Here is a 16050-nt window from a genome sequence, read left to right as displayed (position 1 = left end):
ACTGTGATAGATTTGGCTCTGCTCAAAATGCAATTATTTAAGGCAATTCTGATAGACACATCCAGAGAAAGAACTATGGAGACTGAATGTGAATTGAAGCATGGTATTTCCACCTTTTTGTTTGTATTTTTCTTTCTTGTGATTTTTCCCTTTTGGTCTAATTTTTCTTGCACAACATGACAAATATGGAAATATATTTAAAAGAAGCACACCTATTTAACCTATATCAGATTGCTTACTGTCTTGAAGGGAGGGAGATCAGGGAGGGAGGAAGAAAAATTTGGAACAGAACCCAAAGTATTGCAAAAACGAATGTTAAAAACTATCTTTATATATATCTGGAAAAAATTTTTGAAAACTATTGAAAATTTTAAAAAGCATTCCTTTGTGAAAAGTGAGATTTGTCATGCTCATCTGACCTTCATTGGGCGATGAACTACTATAGACAGGAGGGTACTCCCAGTCCTAAACTAAGTTTGACTTAGAAAATCCTTGTGTCAAACCTGCTAGAGACAACACCTGCTAGAGAAAGGGGAAATGAATCCTGGGTCTGTGGGGGTAGTGGATTCAAATGTCTTCTGAGGGGTTTATTCCAACCAATTTCCCCTAGCTGACTTGAGAAATGTTTAATTTAATTGTATAAAAGTAATACCAGTGTGTCATAGATTTATACTATACTGAAAAAGCTTCCAAATTACATATATTTTCTAAGGACCCATCTTTTAACTACAGAGTAGATTAATATTAGTTGGTTGACCATTTGGTGGTAAATTTTTTGTTGTGGTAACTAATCAAATAAAAAAATACAAAATGGTTTTTTAATTCCTGCCATCCTTTGGATGGCAAAGTAGCAGAAAGGGAATTAGAGGAATTTAAGAATCAAAGATTTTAGACCATCTATAAACATTTTTAGCCACTGATACTCTCAATGTGAGGACTTTGTCAAGGACCCATCAAGTGGTTTTGGAGGAACTGAAGCAGTCCTTGAAATTCTCATTACTATTGAAGCAAAAAGTCAAAACAAAATAAAAACTAAGGAAAGGATGGATTAAAATTTTTCCTTAGAGATCCAAAGAAAAAATTGGTTTTTATCATGACAAGAAGCATTATTTCATGCTATATTTGGTTATGTGACATTGCATTATGGTACATATTTGCAAAAAAACAAACAAACAAACAAAAAAAAAAAACCATGAAAAATAATTATAGTTTATGCACCAGCATCTGTTGTAGAAAATGAAGACTTTTACTAAAATTAGATAAAAACCCTCCAAATTAAATCAGCATACCCTTTGCTACTCTTTGACATCAATTTTGAAGTAGTCATATATGAAGATAAAGAAAAAAATATTAAATGTCTCAGGAGGGAACAGAGCCAAGATAGCAGCTTAGAGGCACCCTAGCTGAAGTTTCTCAGTATTCATTTTCAAACAACTTTAAAATAACACCTCATGACATTTTGCAGTGGTAAAACCACAAATGGGCAAGATGAGACACTTTTCTGACCTAAGAACTTAGGAAGTTGGCAGAAAAAGTTTGTGACACTAGGATGGAAATCTTTCTGGAGTCCACACAGAAGCAACAACATCAACTTCTGAAGTTCTCAGCCCAGAGATGGTAAGGGAGTCTGTCAATAGGTTAGAAAGAGATTACAGGGGAACCTTTGCTAGCATTAAGTACAACTGGCACTGATAGGGAATTCTATTGCTCATATGTAGTTCTGGGTTGCAGTTCCAGGGAGCTAGAGTGCTAGGGGTTGGTCACAAGGGAACAGAAATTGTGGTCTCAGTTCCAAAGCAAAAAGAATGCTATTGCTTATGGTTATAGGGAACCAGGTTGTTTCTTGGGTAAAGATTAAAGAGCAGACCAGGAGAGCAGTAACCAAACCTCTCCTAGGATTACACCACTTTGGAAGTATAAAGGACTTACATACCTTCCAGAACTAGTTCTGAAAACAGCATCATGGAAAAACCTAAAGCCTGGGACAATACCTTCCCACCCCAAGTGAGTAGAAACCAACTTTAATATAAAGTTCAAAGTTAAGAAATAAGCTAGGAAAAAAGTAGCCAGTAACAATAGCAGCAATCACAAAAGAGTTGACCATGAAAAGCTCCTACAGTGGCAGGGAAGAACAGAACATAAACTCAGAAGAAGACAATGTGAAGACAGCTGCCAAAAAAATCTCAAAGAAAAATGTTAATTGGACCCAAACCCAACAAGAATTTCTGAAAACCTTAAAGGGATAACAGGGGTAATAGAGGATAATAGAAAAGGAAATTAGAGTGATGCAAGAAAATTCTGAAAAAAGAATTAAATTGGTAACAGAGGGATATGTACACAAACACACACACACACACACACACACACATCCCTGAAGAAAATAACACCTTAAAAAAAAATTGGGCTTCATGGAGAAAGAGGCACAAAAATCCAGTGAAAGTAAGTCTTTAAAAATGATAATTGGCTAAATGGAAAAAGAAGTACAAAATCCCATTGAAGAAGATAATTTCTTTTTTCTTTTAAAAATAGTATTAAGTATCTACTAAGTAGGCACTTAATACATGCTTCTTTCTTTTTTTTTTTTTTTGCTGAGGCAGTTGCGGTTAAGTGACTTGCCCAGGGTCACACAGCTAGGAAGTGTTAAGTGTCTGAGACCAGATTTGAATTCGGGTCCTCCTGACTTCAGGGTTGGTACTCCATCCACTGTACCACCCAGCTGCCCCCAAAAGATAATTTCTTAAAATTTTTTCTTAGGCATTTGGAAGCTAATAATTACAGGAGACGTCAAAAGAATGAAAAAAAAATTAGAAGACATTGTTAAATACTTATATTAGAAAAAGATACATAATTAGAAAAATTACTAGGGCAGCTAGGTAATGCAGTGAATAAAGCACCAGCTCTGAAGTCAGGAGGATCAGAGTTCAAATATGGCCTCAGATACTTAACACTTCCTAACTGTGTGACCCTGGACAAGTCACTTAACTCTGCCTCAGCAAAAAAGAAAGAAAGAAAAGAAAAATGACTGACCTGGGATTAAGGAGAAGCAATTTAAAATTATTAGATACCTGAAAGCCATGATCAAAAAAGAAACTAGACATATCTCAAAAAGCTTTCAAGGAAAATTGTCCCAATGTCCTAGATCCAGAAGGTAAAAGGGAAATTAAAATAATCCACCAATCACCTCCTGAAAGAGATCCTAAAATAAAAACTCCCAGGAATGTTATTTTAGCTAAATTCGAAAGTACCAGGTCAAAGAGAAAACACTTCAAGCAGATAGAAATAATTCAAATGTGGAAGTATAGTCAGTTTCACACAAGATTTAGCAGCTTCCATATTAAAGAAGCAAAGACTTGGAATATGATATTCAGACAAGAGAAGAGGGAAGATTATAATCAAGAATAACCTACCCAGCAAAACAGAGAATAATCTTTCAGGTGAAAAAAAAAATGGATATTTAATGAAATAGTGGACTTTTTTTTTTTTTTTTTTTTTTTGGAAGGGAGCAAGAGGTTTTATTTCTAACCTTTTGGTGTACAAAAATGCCAGCAAAACAAGGAAATAAAAGTGGATTCAGAAACATAATTTATGTCTGATAGTATTTTACTAAACTTGCTCCATGATATTTTCTAGGTAATTTCTCTCTCTTGGTCCACAGTAGGGTTCACAGCCTCAGTTCTCCCTAATGACACTTCAGTAACTCTTTTCAGATCTTCCATAAAGTTATTGTATTTCTAGTATTCTAAGGTCATGCTGACCTCAGTCAGTTCATCTACAAATGCATTGTCCACCTCTTGGTCAGCCAGGAAATCCACTAAGTCCCACGGCTCAGGCCAGGAAATCCGTGTTCACTGTGTAGTTTGTATCCTTCCAGGCTGACTCACCGATGGACTGAAAGCTAACTTCCTGAAAGGGGAAAATGTCCTCTGGATAGTGGCAGCCCAACACAAGGGCCTTCTTGGTATCATTCTTTACAACTCCTCCACAAAGTTCAGGCTCTTGTCATTCTTGGCCTTTCTGTCCCTCTGGTAGCTCATCAGATGTGGGTGGGATGCTGTTATTAATACTGAATGTGCCTGTGATCGTGACTCCAGCTCATCTCCGAACTAACTTGGCTTCTGTCACTTGCACAGCTGGTTCCCGATCCCCGGACATCTTGGGCAGGAATTTCTGGATTATCCTTTCCTCTTTAATTTCATCTGTTGAGAATTCAGCAAAGATCTTTTCCCCTTTGGTGTGGAGTCCCTGGCTTATGCACAAGCACAAGCAGGGCAAGTGGAGGGGCTGAAGGAGGCTGGGCTGCATGGTCACTGGCTTGCTGGGAGCTGCTCCCCAGGGAGGCCTTCGAAGGCTGCACCTTCGGTGGGGTGCAAAGCCCCAGGTGTCGGGTATCCCGGGACAGCAAAGGTAGGGTAAGACAAGCGGAAGAGGTGGAAGCCACGGTGAAGACCAGAAGGACTAGAAGACTTTCTAGCACTCCTGATGAAAAGAATAGAACTGAATGGAAAATATGGCAAAGAAGCATAAGAAGGTAAACATGAAAATAAGTCAAACTATATACATCCTTATATGGAAGGATAGTATATATCACTCCTAAAAACTTTATAATTATTAGAGCAGTCAGAATGAATTTACATAGAAGGCATGAGTGTGAGTCAATTATGATGGAATGATCAAAAAAAGTGAAGGGGTGGGAAAGAGGGATTTGACTGTGAGGGGGGAAGGGAGAGGTAGAATGGGAGAAATTTTCTCACATAAAAGAAGTTTGCAAGGAAAAACCTTTACATTGGAGTGGGAAATGGGGAATGGTGGCAGACAACACAGGAACACTTTCATCAGGATAGGTTTAAAAGGAAAGAATATATATACACACAATTATATATTGAAATCTATCTTTCCCAATTGGAAAAATAGGAAAAAAAGAAAATATTAAAGAGAAAAGGTGAGGGGATGATAAAAGAGAGGCGAGATTAAGGAAAGCAGTTGTAGAAGCAAAATAGACTTTAGAGGGGGGACAGGATGGAAAAAGAGAAGATACAGACAAAAATGGAATGGAGAGAAATACTTAATAATCATAACTGAATGGGAATGGGAAAAGCTCACCCATAAAACTGAAGCAGATAGTAGAATAGATTAGAAATCAGAACCCTATAATATATTGTTTACAAAAGACACACTTGAAATAGACTCATGAAGTTAAAATAAAGGGTTGGAACATGATACTTTGTTTCAGCTGAACTTAAAAACAAACCAGGGGTAGTAAATTCAAGACATACTAAAAGCAAAACATAGACCTAATTAAGAGAGATAATCGGGGAAAATTACATTTTGCTAAAAGGTACCAAAGAGAATGAAATATCTAAAAAATTTTTAGTAAGTTTCTCTGAAAAAGACCTCATTTCTCAAATATATGCTGAGAATAGAACTAAGTCAAACTTATAAAATAAAGAGCCATTTCCCAATTTGCAAATGATCAAATGAAAAGGGCAGCTTTCACAAGAAATCAGAGCTAGCTATAGTCATATCAAAAAATTGCTCTAAATCACTTGATTAGAATAAAGCAAATTAATAGACGCTAGAGGCACAACTTCACATTTATTGAAAATGACAAATGCTAGAGAGGATGAGAGGAAAAATAAGTACACTAATGAATTGTGGTTGGAGTAGTGAACTGGTCAAACCATTCTGGAGAACAATTTGGAACTAAGCTCAAAAGGCTATCAAACTGCATACCCTTTGATCCAGCAGTGCCACTGCTGGGTCTGACTCCCATAGAAATCAAAAGGAATTACAAGTACAATATTACAACAGCTCTTTTTCGTGATAGTTAAGAATTAGAAATTGAGGGTATGCTCTTCAACTGGGGAGTGACTAAACAATTTGTTATATATGATTGTGATGGAGTCCTATTGTGCAATAAAAAATGACTGGGAACGGTTTCAGAAGAATATGACAAGACATATGAATTGATAAAGACTGAAGTGAGAAGTATTGGGAGATCTTTATGTACAGTAACAGCAGTGTTGCTATAAGAATCAACTTTGAAACACTTGGCTAGTCTGATCAATACAGTTATGCAAGATGATTTTAAAAGATTCATAATTTTAAAAAATACAATGTTCACCACCAGAAAGAGAACTGATGAACTTTGAGTGCAGATTGCAGTGTAATTTTCTCATTTTATTTTTCTTGTTCTTGTTTGAAATATAGCTAATAATGAAAATATGTTTTGCATCAGTTTACATTTATAATTGATATATTCTCAGTGAGTGTGGGAGGGGGTAGAAGGAAAGGAGAGAATTTGGAACTCAATTTAAGAAGAAAAAATGTTAAAAATAAATGATAAACTATTTAAATATCAAAAAAAGAAAAATATAGTTTAGTAGTAAGAAATGAGAGAGGCAAAAGAATTGCAGACTTCACATAAGTCTTATTCCTGTATATCATGAGAAATCTTTGAGAAAAAAATGAAGTTTTTTTTGGAGAAAACAATTGAAGTTATTATCCATTGGTTGGGAAATGGTTAAATATTTTGTAATACATGAATGAAAGGACTAATACCATCTTTTAAGAAATGATGGGATAAATACAGAGAAGCATGGAGAGATCTACATAACTGATTATGAGTGAAGTAAGCAGAGCCAAAAAACTATACCCAATGATTAAAATGATGTAAATGGAAAGGTCATTTGCACATAAAGAAAAATAAAGAGATGAATGTTACAAAATTAAATTACAAGCATGGCTCAAAAGAAGTGATATGAGAAAATACCACCTCCTACCCCCAACTCATCTCTTTACAGAGATGGGAGATATACAAGAGTTGCACGTTGTAATTCTTTTTAGGCTTTTCCAGTGTATCGATCAGTTATAATGAATTTTTACTTGTTTTTATTTTTTTTGTTGTTTTTAAAACCATACTATTTAATTCATGGAATTTCTCTCTGAAATGGGAAGGAATACTGGGAGAAAGTAGGATGATGTAAATCTCCTCCCAAAATATCAATACAAATTTATTTAAAACAAACAAACAAAGAAATTAGTAATCTCTAGACATGATAAAACACCAAATGGAAGAAGAAATGAAAGTAATTATATTTTAGTGGGCAGTAAATGATTGATTGCTGATATAAGAATCATTCTGAAACCAGATGTCAGTAGACTGACCATTGACTTCTTAGGCCTAAAAAGCAAGCATAGACATTAAATAAATGTATTACAATTACACAACTTCAACCATAGCTATTTAAACAAAATTTCAAAGCTAAAATATGGGAAATGATCAGAGAAAAAACAATATTATAAAAATTTTCTGTGGAATTTTAATCAATTAAGGAACAAAGATCAACAATAATTATGACAATTTCTTATAGAAATTTTAATCACTTGCCACAAGGAAGATAAGAACCTTAAAAGGATCTTAAAAATTTGACTTACCAAGTAGAAAAATATGGCAGGCAAAAGCAACAAGATTTTAGAATATAATATTGTGTGTAAGAAAAATTGTACAGGGGAAGAAGGTGGAAGATTTTGAGCAGTATGTCTTCATATAACAAGTGGAGGTGGGAGTGGGGAACAAGTTTAAAGAAAGCTTTGATGAGGCATCTGACTGAGCCAAGTCAGCCTAAGGCTATTTAAGGACAAAACTGGAAAAAGGATTACAAGCAAACAAAAGATGGCTTTTTATAACAAACTTTCTATCATCAAATATAGTGGCATTACATATTTATTTGAGTTCTAACATAATTCCAGATGTGTTTCTTAGGAAGCAAAATTGTACAGAAAAGAAAACAAAGATAGGAAAAATAGCTGAATAAGTTGAAGTGTAAAGAGAGGAGGTATGTGCTGGAGATGACACAAATTTGATGGCATTGAAATGTTCAAATTCTGGAATATTTCAGGATTTGACTCAATATAGTATCATGCACAAAAAGGAGTGTCTAGGGGACCTCACTATAATAAGAGTTCTTAACTTGGGATATGTGAACTGATTTTTAAAAAATATTTTGATAACAGTATTTGATTACAGTTTCCTTTACAATCCTATGTGTTTTATTTTTATTTAAACAGATTATTCTGAGAAAGGTTCCACAGGTTTCATGAGACTGTGAAAGGAATTCAAGACACAAAAAAAGGTTGTGACTCTGGTAGCTAGGTATCAATTGTTACAATATTTGAAGAATAGAAAGATAGCAAATGTGTAGGGAAAAAAACATAGCTTTTATTGCCTCTCTTCTCTTCCATCCAAAACAATTAAAGGTATCAATAAATATTAACCTATGTACTTATTTTCAGACTTACATAAAAATTCATGAGAACCATATACATACACACCACAGACATCCTAGATGGGAATAATAGAAGAAAACAGCCAGACTACTGGCTTTATTATTATAGTAGATTTTTTTTCATCATGCAATACAATGAAAGAATAGAATACCCCATTATGTTTACTGTTTGTTAACTATAAAAAAGTATCTGCCTCAATAAAGCAAATTGCCATCTTTGTGGCATTTATCTGGTAAATTTTCTACATGTAAATGTATACTTATACATGATTTTTGGAAAGATATAGTGAGATAAGTTTGTATGATGACTCTTTTATCATTAGTAACAAAGGCATAAAAGAGAAAAATTTATACTCTCCAAAAGTGTTCACCATTCTCAGCTGAAGAATTCCAGTGTATAGTCTAGTAGTACCTTTTTTTTTTCCCTGAGGCAACTGAGGTTAAGTGACTTGTCCAGGGTCACAGAACTAGGAATTGTTAAGTGTCTGAGATCAGATTTGAACTCGGGTACTCCTGATTTCAAGGCTAGTGCTCTATCCACTGAGCCACCTAGCTGCCCTTCCAATGCAGAATCTATAACAGTTATGTCACAGACCTCTTTGACTGTCTGGTGAATTCTATGGATCCCTTCTCAGAATGTTTTTAAATGCTTAAGGTAAAATATTTGGGATTACAGAGGGAACCAATTATATTTAAATGCAGTTTTCATATTATTTTATAAGTTCACAGACCCCAGGTTAATAAGTGATCTAGGTTGAAGAGAGACTCAATAGATCATGTGGTCCTCCAGATGCTCCCATTTGAGGAGGACATTGTGTTAATCACAACAAGTCTTTCTAAATGGGGTTCACAGTTACCCTGGAGAGTTTGGTCTAATGTCCACATGGGAAAAAGTGTCTGCCTCCATCCAAATAGATGGATATTGTTTATCACCCAAATGACATGCAGCAACATGGACAATGTGTAGTGTTCATCCATCAGTACATATATTTGATAAAGACATTACAAATGTACAGTACACTGAGCCCAGAATTGAACAGGAGTTGGATGTCTTTGGGAAGTAGCAAAGATGCTTTAGAGATCTCGCTTTTTCCTGAAACTGACATTTTTAAAGGCATTTTCCCCAAGTTGTTGTATGGCTTTGGTTCATGGAACACTAAGTCTCAAAAAATATGAAACTGAGGATTGCCCAAAAGGTAACAGCGAGGAATATGAGGAGTGTAAGCAAGTAGCAAGTAGAAAATTATGAAATTCAAGCCATGGAAAGGATATTGTCAAAGAAATGTATGAGTCAAAGAAATGTATAAGAAGATAGACCAGTCACATGATGGGAACAAGAGACAACTGATGGACAGCTCACATAACTCACTGATGACCACACAATAGCAAAAGGTGAGAAAAGTACCTAGCAAATTGAGTGGACTGACTATATTGGCATTATGGGATCGCATGGATGAAAGTGGGCAGGTATATATTGGGTTGCTCTCTACACTTTGGAGGGAATGTCCATATTTATGAGATCTCAGATCCACTGGAGAATTAAACAGGCTTATAGAATGTCCCTCTGATCCTATCAGAGGTTAAAAGTGGTAAATCTAGTCCAATCCCTTTATTTTACAGATAAGGAAATAAGCTCAGGGTTCATTTACCCCAGCAAGGTTGTGGGAGAATATTACAAATTATAGTCCTAATTTGACCTGCTTACTGAAGCACAATAATAATTATGCTTTACTATTAAAATACTGCAGATTAACTTGTTTAACTTTTATAATTGCTGGGGTTTTATACTTTAAAAGTTTGGTTATCTACTAATATCTTTTAAAAATTACAGCACCATTGCCAAATCAGTTCATGAAACCACCAGAAACATTTATTTGATTCTATTCCTATTTACTCCTGCAAAATATCTCCCCTAGACTCCCAGAGAGGAGATGATTAGTTCAATCATCAATCAAATGTTTTACTAAGTGCTTAATATTGAAAATTAATAGAAGTTCATTCTTTTCTAAAAGTATTACTTTTTAAAAAATGACAAAGAAAGGAATACGATAAATGTTGGAGGAGCTGTGGGAAAACCGGCACACAAATGTATGTTTTTGATGGAACTGAATTGTGCAACCATTCTGGAAAGTAGTTTGGAAATAAGTTCTCAAAGTCACTAAATTGCATATCCCTTAAGCCTGTGATAATACTACTAGTCTATATCCCAAAAAGGTCAAAAAAAGAGGAAGAGAAGGAGAAGCAAAAAATTGGAGACTGAGGGGGTATTTGTTGGGAAATGGATAAATAAATTATGGTATGTAAATGTAATCAAATTTTATTATATCATAAGAAATAAGAATATTTGAGAGAAAATTGAGATGAATGTATGCAGAGCAAAGTAAACAGAATCAGAAAAATAATATTATAAAGAAAAAACCAAAGACTTTATAACTCTGATGGAATGAGAAACCATAACTCCAGAGGATCCAAGATGAAGCATGCTACCTAGCTGTTGAGAGAGATGATAGATTCAAAAAAGCAGAATGAGATATACATTTTGGGTCAGGATGAGTGGAGGAATTTGCTTCATTTGGCTATGCCTAGTTTTAGCATTCTCTTTTTTTTCCTCTTCTTTTTTCCTTCCTTCGTACTTTCCTTCCCTCCCTTCTCCTTGCCTTTTTTTCTTTTTTCCCTATCTCTTTCTCTCACTTTCTCTTTTTTTCTCCCCCTTTCTTCCTTTCTTTTTGAACGAGAGAAGGTGGAAAGGAGAGATAATTGATGCCTGTTAGTTGAAAGAATACATTTAAATTAAAAAGAAGAAAAAAATGCCTATTTCATATATATAAATGGATGAGAAAAGCTGACAAGTCAAACAGTATTAGTTGGTATGAGCAATTGGAAAGTTGATTAATATAGCAAGAAAGACATGTGCGGGCCAAATGGGACAGTGTGAGGTCAAGGAGTAGATGTCCAAGTACAGCTGGATGATAAAAAGAACATTCATGATCTCATCCCTAAGAGAAGAAAGAAAAGAAAATGGAAAAGGGAAAAAGAAATGTGAGAAAAGGTTTTAATTTCTGGGCCAAGAGGAATGATTTGAAAGAGGAGAGGAAAAGATATTAACAACTTCCCAAGTTAACTACTTTTCATCTGGTTCCCCCATTTCCCTCCCAGAGTTAACCATACATATGGACAGAATAATCCATCTGTTATATGTTATGATTTATTGGGGCCCTGATATTGTCCTCTACTGGCTGTTTTACTCTCACATTATTAATTCATTTCTTAGAATCTTAAATACTTTTGGTTCAGTGGCTGCCATTTAAACTTAAGCACCTCTTGTAAGGGTTATATGACAACTAGCTGAGAGAAAGACCATGGAAACATAAGACAGGTGGATACAAAACATGGATGTAGATTAAAAGAGGAAAAAACAATGTTGAAAGGGAACATCAAAGGTATGACACATGAAGAGTGTAGTAATAGAAGAAAAAGGCCTTTTAAAAGTTAAAAGGGCTTTGTAATTGTAAAATGAAAGTATTTTATAATGTGGAGCTAAATACCCAGTCTGGAAATAGTTTATAGCCTTTTATTACATGGATACAAGCTATTTATAGGTTAGTTAAATAAAAGTATCCATACAAAATTTAGCGTATACTAAGTAAGTCCAGATGAGTTTCTTAGAGAGACACAACTCTTAATATGTTTTCTGTTTTGAATGCCTTTTTTTTTTTAAAGCGTTCCCCCATCCATCACAATTCTCATAATTTTGTCTAGGGTTTATGATAGAATGTTAGATCTGGAAGGACCCTTTGGGATCACCCAATTTTCTTTTTTTAACTAATGCACAATAAGAGTGAAATAACTTGAGTAAGGTATGGATTCTTGTTCAGAACTCCAGGGCATATGAGATTTGTAGAAATAGTTGTGACATGAATGGGAGGGAGTAGATCAGAGACAGCCTGCTCTTTAGCTCAAGCGGATGGGCAGTTTCCTGTATGAGAACCGAAGACACAAAGTAAATAAAGTTCCTTTGCTATTGTTCTCTAGCCTATCTGGAGCTTGCAGCTCAAGGTCACAGTCCCAGTGAAACCATTCTAAGTCTGGATTTGGAGGTGAGGGAATGAAATGAAAGAAGATTGAGGCAGAAATGACAGTTGGGGATCATAGGCTAAAGAGAAGGAATCTTAGATAATTCAGTTCAATCCCCTCATTTTCAAAATGAAGAAATTTAGGCACAGAAAGATTAAATGATTTGCCAGGAGGGTCACACAGCTAGTAAATGTCTGAGATGAGATTTGAATCCAGGACTTCTTGACTAAGTCTAGTACCCTGCCCATTCTAGAGATGGAAAGGACCTTTGAAGTCCTAGAGTATGACTTCTTCCTTTTACAGATGGTTAAACTCTGGAAACAGGACATCTTGGATTTAGATTCCATTGAGGTTCTTTGCTTTGAGGTGCTTCAAGGCATTTTGGATAAAGCACTGGACTTGGAGTCAGGAAGACTTCTATACTATGTGAACCTAGGCAAGCCATATAATCTCTCTGTGTATTAATCTTTTCTCCTGTAAAATAAGGATATTAGATTCCTACTCTTAATCTATGATCATATGAAACAGACAATAATGTGAGAAGAGAAATGATTTGCCTGAGTAAGGATTTGAACCTGACTCACAAACTTCTAATTCAGCATTCATTCCATAGCACTGTAGCTACCTTCAGAGAAGGGAAAAGAAGATTTCTTCTTTTGGGAGGACCAAGGGGAAGATGAGATTGAGGACCATCCTGAGGCTTGATTTCAGACCAACGTTATTTGGAAAGCATACACTACTTGCTACCTTCAGAGAATAATTGAGGTTTTGAAGGAATGTGTTTGGTAAGAGTAGTAGGCCAGAGCTTGACCTATTAAAATTAAGTCTCCTATCAAATGAAATTCATTCTTTTCCTCTTCTTCCTGATAGGGGGAAAAAAAACTTCTTAATAAATAACCAATTATTATTTTCCTAGCATTCAGCAGTGCTGGGAAAATACTACCTGTCTTTAAGGGTGCATAGCATAAGGGTGGCAGAGGCTAGTGAGAGGAAAAGTTAAAGAAAGGGAGTGAAGGGTAAAAGAAAAGAAGCTATTTATGCCTTTGTTGTCCCTGGGGCCCTTAAAAGTATTCTCTGCCTTCTGTCTCAATACATAAGTGATCACATTTACTCCTTTGGCTTTAGTTATTTATACCTTTATTTCCATTATATTATAAGATCTGTACGCCCAGTTTCCTTTTTGTATCCTCTGAAGTCTCTATTTTCACCCCCAACCTTTCCCTATAGCTTCAAAAAAACTATTTTTAAGTGTCCACCTAGATATCCCACTGGCACTTCATGCTCAACATATCCAAAATCGATTTCATCATCTTCCTTTGAAAATCTTTCTTTCCTTCCTAACTTCTCTATTTCTTTTGAGACATTTAACATTGTCCCAAACACCCGGACTTACTCCTTTTTTGACTCTTCTCCACTCCTCTATACAATCAGTTGTCAAGTTCTGTAGATTCTCCCAATATTTCTGCCATCTATCCTCCTTTCTTCTTCCCTTCTACAAATTAGGGGCTTAGAGCTTTATTTCTTTTTTCCTTAGAGAATTATTGTGATGTTGCAGAAATAATTCTAAATTTGATATCCATTCACTACTCTAATACCTGATAAATGCAATAATTTATCCTTTCATATTGCTACATGAGTAAATTTCATAATGCATGACTCTGATAATGTCTATCCTTTGCTCAAAAATGTCTTCTGAAACTTTGATGTTATTATACTCTGTTTCAGTATTGCCTTCAACATACCTTCATGAATGGAGTCTTTCTCCCATCTGTCTATTGAAATCTATCCCTCTTCACAATTAGTGAAAAGGAAATAAAATAAATTATTAGGAACAATTTTACCTCAGTTGTATGTCATTAAATCTGACAATCTAAATGAAATAGATAAACATTTACAAAATTTAAACAGATGAGAAATAGAGGACTTAATTACATCTTAGAAAAAGAAATTAAGCAAGCTATATATGAAATTCCAAAAGAAAAAAAATGGGGACAAAATGAATTTATAGTCAAATTTTATTAAACATTTAAAGAATAATGAATTTCATATTATTTGTCATATATGATGGCTTTCTAGGAAGGAGAAGAATACATAGGAGACTGTGGTGATATATGAAAAAATATCAATTAAAAAACTTATTTAAAAAAAATACAATTCTAATACTTCATAAACTGTTTAGGAAAAAAATAGGAAAAGGAGCCCTACCAAATTACTTACATAATATAAATATGGTCTGGATACTTAAACAAGGGAGAATCAAAATAGAGAAAGAAATTTATAAACTAATATCCCTAATAATGATTTAAATTTTTAAACAAAATATTGGTAAAATGATTACAACAACATATCAAAAAATTGTATGCTATAACAAGGCTGGATTTATACCAGATGTTTCAATGATAGAAAGAAAAGAAAAGGAAACAAGCATTTATTTTAGTATCTGCTAAGAGCCAGATATTGTGCTAAGTACTTTACAAATATTACTTTATTTGATCTTTACAACAACTCTAGGTTACAGGTGCTATTATTACAACCATTTCATAGTTGTGGAAGTTAAATCAGACATGTTAAGTAACTCCCAGAGTCACATTGTTAGAAAGTATTTGGACTTAGGTCTTCTTGGCTATGGGCCCAGAGCTCTAATCACCTAGGAAGGTACCTAGCTCTTTTTAAAACTACAAACATAATTGACTATATTAACAATGGAAACAACACACATTGTAAAATATCAATAGATGTAGAAAAGGCTTTTGATAAGATGTAACAATCAGTTCTGTTAATACTAAAGCATGAGAGTAAATCAAACTTTCTTTAATACAGTGAGTGGGATCTATCCAAAACCACATGTCTGAAGTATTTGAAATATGGATAGGGTAGAGACCTTTCCAATAAGATCAGGAGTAAAGATATCCATTAGAAATGCTAATTAGAATAATAAGACAAAAAAAAAAGGAAGAAATTGAGGGAATAAGAATAGGCAAAGAAGAAACAAAATTGGTATTTTTATAAGATAGTTTACTTAGCGAACCCTATAGAATCAACTAAAAAGCTAATTGAATCAAACAACTTCTGCAGTGTTAGAGGATATTAAATAAGCCCATACAAATCATCAATATTTCTGTATAATTCAGCAAGAAGGGGTAAAAATTCCATTTAAAGTAACTATAGATAGTATAAAATATCATAAAAATATATCTGCCATGATATACACAGCAATTAATTTCTACCTGAATTAATTTATATATTCAATGTCAATCAAATTCCCTAAGGAGTGGTTTATGGAGTTAGAAAGAAATTACAAAATTCATCTGGAAGAGCAAAAGGTTAAGAATTTCAAGGCAATTAATGAAAAAAAAGTGAGAGAGAAGAGGACTTAGTAATATTAAATCTCAGACTAGATTACAAATCATAATCAAGCAATTTGGTACTGGATACAAAACAAAGATATTAGTGGATCAAATTAATAAACAATATACAGAAGCAAATAGAGTAACCTTTGAGAAAGCTGGAAAGCTATTTGGTAGAAACTAGGTATGTAATACCATTTCACACTATACACCAAGACAAGCTTCAAATGAATGTGTGATTTAGACAGATAGTGACATCAAAATTAAGCTAGAGAAGCATTGAAGAAATTATCCTCAGGTCTGTGAATAAGAGAAGAGTTCATAACCAATAAGGGATAAAGAGG

The 16050-nt window shown here is 34.4% G+C and overlaps 1 pseudogene; it reads right to left on the bottom strand.

Annotated features, from left to right (window-relative positions):
* Positions 1-3626: 3626 nt before the first annotated feature.
* LOC111718974 lies at positions 3627-4439 on the bottom strand (annotated as a pseudogene).
* Between the last annotated feature and the right edge of the window lie 11611 nt (positions 4440-16050).

This window comes from Sarcophilus harrisii, chromosome 1 (assembly GCF_902635505.1).
Source record: "Sarcophilus harrisii chromosome 1, mSarHar1.11, whole genome shotgun sequence".
Classification (NCBI taxonomy): domain Eukaryota; kingdom Metazoa; phylum Chordata; class Mammalia; order Dasyuromorphia; family Dasyuridae; genus Sarcophilus; species Sarcophilus harrisii.
This window is presented reverse-complemented; position numbering and strand designations above follow the sequence as displayed.